Below are 5,381 nucleotides of genomic sequence, written 5' to 3' on the forward strand. Positions count from 1 at the left end.
TCAGCACCTAAACTTTCTACAAACTATGCCATTCTTCCAGTTGCTACTTTTGAAAAAATAATTTTGTGCTTATTTTCTCTATTAAATGTAACTATGATCTCTAGCTCTTAAAATTCTCTGAGTATAAATACATTCCTTTAGCTATTGACTTGGTCATTTTATTCTTTCTCCAAAAGTCAATAAACTCTAGAAAATTTCATTTTTGTAATCTTCTTCTTTCTGTTTTATATTAATCCTCTTCTTCTCTAAATGAATTCTGCCTTATAATACCTTCCAGCCAATCTCAAAGTCTCTTACTATATATTCTTCAGTTCACTTTCTGAGAGAGTAAGAAAAATTCTCCCCTTGTTTTTATTTTCCCCTCTACTCTTCCTCTGTCCTTCAGCACCAAGAGAACATTCTCCTCCCTCCACCTCTAAGCACTTTTTAATATGTCTCAAGTGAAATATTACTGTGTGCCCGACTTCCCTCATTCCTTACATCAGCTTTTCTTTCTTAAGGCAGGTTCCATCATCTCTTCTTTTTATCTTTGTTATATCTGAAATTTTCCCTCCACGTAGTCTTGTCAATTACATGTTTGGTTTAGATCTGAACCTTTTCTCTCATTACACTCTTCCTGTTCTCATTTTCATCTTGTTTCCCGTCTTCTCCCACACCCTAGGCAAATGGATATGAGAGTGGTCCGTCAATAATTTGTTGTACTGTTGCTTTCAACTTCATTCTAACCATGCTTTCTTAATCTCTGTGTCCTCCCTCATTCCTCTCAAATCTCTCTTAATTTAATTAAAACACTTTAATGTCACAAATGGTATAACACAAATATCCCTTCCTTGTCACTTAAAATAGTAATTTTTAAAGTACCATCTCATAGCGACCCTATAGGACAGAGCAGAACTGCCCCATTGAGTTTCCAAGGACCACCTGGTGGATTTGAACTGCCTACCTTTTGGTTAGTAGCCGTAGCACTTTGGAATTGACTCGACGGCAACGGGTTTGGTTTTTGGTTTTTTTCTAAAGTATTTTTATCTGCTATGTTTTCCTGCCTCTTCCTTTGTAAGAGCCTTGAGGTTAGGAATCAGGAAGAAAGGGAAAGTGGGAAAAGCCGAGAAAGAAGATGGAAGTCTCTACTACTACTTTGAATCAATAGAACTCCTAATTTCCACCTTCAAACATTCAAATACTTTGGTTTTGCTCTATAAATTGTATAAAACATTTTTGTAACATAATTACACAGGCCTAAAAATATAATTATAGGTTTGTCCATCAATAAGACTTGCTCTTCAAACTACTTTTTCATCTGAGTGAGCAAGACTTTTTTTGTGAGAGACCTGGCCAAGGCCAAGGGTGCGGTCTGGGGTTCTGGAAGGGCGCTCCCCTCATAGCTGAAAGGTTCTCTGAGCACTGGGCTGAAAGGCAAGCCAGCAACCTATTAGAGAAAGTCAACTGTGGGCCCAGCCCTGCCCCAGGCAATGTGGAATATGAAGATGTCCATAGAGTGCTTGCTCTCAAGGAGTTCATGAGAAACAGTGATATTGAATCAAGTATCAGTAGACACTAAGACATAGAGATGTACATGAATAAATTCTGTGATTTCAGAGAAGGCGACCACTGTGGACAGAAATGGGCTGGATCCGCTTCACGGAAGAGAGTGACTTCAGCTGGGTCTTGAAGGGATGGAAGGATGTGGAGGGATAGAGATGGGAAGGGTGGCCACTATTATCAAGGAAACACTGTAAACAAACACAGAGGAGGCAAAAGATATGAAGTTCTCAGAGGACACTGAGGAAGATGAAAATGAAAACATTTGCAAGAGCCTCGAATGCCAGGCTGAGGAGCCTGAACGTCGCTCTTTAGCGTGTCGTGATTTAATGAAGCATCATAAGCTCTAAACAACACTTCTTTGCACATGCTGTTCTCATCACTTCCTCAACACCACCACCTTCTTCTTGGTATGGCTCCTTCTCATACTTGGTTTAAATGTTCACCTCTCAGAGAGGATTTCTCTGAACACCCTACACATGTGCTCTGCTTCCCCTCAACTTTCTATCACAGCATCTATGATTCGTTTCCATAAAATTAATTGAACCACCAAGAGTAACTACGTGTTTATCTGCCCACACCCTCCACCCCCACCAAAACCCAAACACACTGCCGTCGAGTGGATTCCGATTCACAGCTACCCTGCAGGATAGAGTAGAACTGCCCAGTAGTGTTTCCAAGGCTGTAAATCTTTACGGGAGCAGACTGCCATGTCTTTCTCCCATGAAGCAGCTGGTGGGTTCGAACTGGGTTCAAACCACCTTTTGGTTAGCAGCCAAGTGCTTTAACTACTGCACCACCAGGGCTCCTACCCTCTATCCAACACTAGATAATAACTTTCAGTAAGGCAGGGACAACATCTGCAGTGATATCAATCAGAAGAGAGAGGGCAGACAAAAGTCCCCATAAAATATCTACTATTAAAGCTAACAAAAACAAGAAGGAACCCTAGCAAAGCGAAGAATGGGAGAGGACAATGTCCCAGACCCTAAGGGAGAAGAGTTTCAAACAGGGATGGGTTTAGGGGGAGGAAGAGCTGGAAAGCAAATTGCCCAGGATTCAGAAGGGTGCTTTTGAGAAGCCTGAAGGAAAAAAAAAAAAAGAAGAAAGAAGGGAATAGCTTGCATCTAGATCAGGGTTGAGGAAAGGGTTCTTTGTTTGCTTGCTTTTAAGGATAGAGTAGATCTGGATAACTGACAAAGAGAAAGACTGAAGAAAGAGAAGCAAGAAAGGGTAACCAGTCATGCTGACAAAGACTGTTGGGAAGGAATCATTAGCGATGCATTGTTAAAGGAAGCTTCAGAACATTCCTCACAGAGTTGCCAAGACCAAGTAAGGCATTATCCTAACGTCACATTTGCTGTTACCTCACATATTGGAACAGTGGCAGAAATCCACGAAAGAGACCCGATAGGCAAGAAGGGTGAGTGCTTGTGTTAATGAGACATTGAAGAATAAACACAAAACCAACTGCAGTGGGAGAGTTGTCTGGATGGCAAAGCCCAACCACACCTTAATTTACCTTTCCCACCAGAACTTTTTACCAAAACAAATCTACATGGCCCTCACTCATAAATTTAAGAAAAGGATTTGCAAAAATTTTCCCTGTAGCATCATAGAATTTCCTATCTGGAAGGGACACTAAAAATGATCAAATCATCAACAATGGGCCCAATTCAAGGATTTTCCTCTTCTCAGTTAAAGTTTTCTTTCTTTCTCTGCATGGTAATATTTCTTTTATTAAAGTTCACTCTTGCACTAAAATATGACAAAGGCATAGCCAATAAGTAGAATTTCTCATCCTCCCATCTCCAAATCCCTAACTGGTTTAATAATTCACTCCCTCTTAGTGCCTTAAAAATGGAACTCTTATCTCTGAATCCATCTGTAAAACTGTTCTCTTCTCCTCCCACTTGCTAAATGGAGTCCATTTATCACTCACTTTATGGGAGCTTATCTATTCCAAGAGGAGCTTGATCAGATAACCTGGTCCTTAGAAAAGCAGAGGAAGATTGCTAGGAATGGCTGCTATTATTTGAAAACCTCTCTTTGATCTGAATTTTTTAGGAAGGTTATAGGATGTCTTTAGGGTCTTTTGCATTTCTGATGGCCCAGGAGATTATTACCTTGGTCTCAGAGTTTGGAGAGCTTTGCTGAACATGCTTGCTAGATCCAATTCTTCAAGAATAAGCTTAATCCCCAATCAGAGACCTAACATTCCTAGTTTAATGTTGTGATATAATATGACAGATTTACACATTGTTCCAACATAGTGAAATGCAAAGAGATGAAGTGTTTTATTTACACAGTAACCTCTTATTTCAGCAGTACACTGGCTGTTATACAGGCCATCCTGGCCTCACCAAAAGGCCTCAGGAAGAATGGCTGTGAGACTGGCAGAGCAACTTCAGTTTACAAAGACCCAAAGCACTAGGTCATCGAGTCAGAAAGGAACAAAACAACAGAAACAAGAAACAGACCCAGGAGACCTGAGCGGCTGGGGGGACTGCCACTTCCCATAGCTTCCATAGCGCCCATTGCTGCCCAGGTGCTCTTTTCTCTATCTGGATACAGAAGTTACAGAGTAAATGTTTGCTGAATGAATCCCTTCACAGGTTCATCATTCATTCAACAAACTTTGTTAGTCGTTCATTCAATGAACATTGTACTCCCTGCAGGGGATATAAGGAAGTGCCTACCTAGATGACAGGGATCCAGTCCTGCATTCAAGGAGAAGAAAGTCTTGTAAGGAAACCAGATCAATACTTAAATTCAATGTGGTATGTCCTATGGAGCCCTGGTGGTGCAGTGGTTAAAGCGCTGGGCTGCGAACCAAAAGGTTGGCAGTTGGAACTCACCAGCTGCTCTGTGGGATAAAGATGTGGCAGTCTGCTTCCGTAAAAATTTACAGCCTTGGAAACCCTGTGGGGCAGTTCTGCTCTGTCCTACAGGGCTGCTGTGAGCTGGAATCGACTCCCTGGCAGCGGGTCTTGTTCTTTATGCCTACAGTGGCCAGTGGTGGGGCAGCAGTAGAAATCCCCCCTTCCGTGCGGGAGACTCGGCTGTATTCCCAGCCAGTACACCCCATGCTCAGCCACCACCCATCTATCAGCGGAGGCTTGCGTGTTGTGATGCCGACCAGGTTTCAGCAGAGCTTCCAGACTAAGATGGACTAGAAAGAAAGGCATGGTAATATACTTCTGAAAATCGACCAGTGAAAACCCTATGGATCACCACAGTCTGATCCACAAGCTGTCATGGGGATGGCACAACCTGGCAGCGTTTTGTTCTGTTGTGCGTGGGGTTGCCATGAGTTGGGAGCCCACTCGACAGCAGCTAACAATAGCAACATGTCCTACAGCAGAGGTCAGACCAGGTGTTGGGAGGGGCCTAGAGAACAGGTCAACTAAACAAATCCTGGAGTAGATGAAGAAAACTTCACAGACACTCGTTTCAGCTTTGCCAGAGTCAATCTGCATATGAGTTTGCCAGGTAGAGAAAATGGGAAAAGATCTGGCTGCTTTCCCATCTAACAGGTGCTCTTGCTATAATACTGGAGGGTACAAGAGTTTTTGGCCATGACTCTTTTGGAAATTTGAAAAGTATAGGAATGAGCGTGATGGGAGAGATGTTGGCTTACTCACTCTTGCAGAGTACCATCAGGACTTGGCAAGGGGATAACAGGAAGTATCCTAGATAACACTGTTCTCATCTGATGGAGCAAGGGACGCCCCCCAAAATGGGTTTTCTAGTGTATTTAATTAGAAGCAAGCAGATGCAACACAGCAAAACCTTTCTCATCACCTCCACGGGAAAAATGGAAAGGAAATGGTTTGCTCCAC

Source organism: Trichechus manatus, unplaced genomic scaffold, assembly GCF_000243295.1.
Source record: "Trichechus manatus latirostris isolate Lorelei unplaced genomic scaffold, TriManLat1.0 scaffold00018, whole genome shotgun sequence".
Classification (NCBI taxonomy): Eukaryota; Metazoa; Chordata; class Mammalia; order Sirenia; family Trichechidae; genus Trichechus; species Trichechus manatus.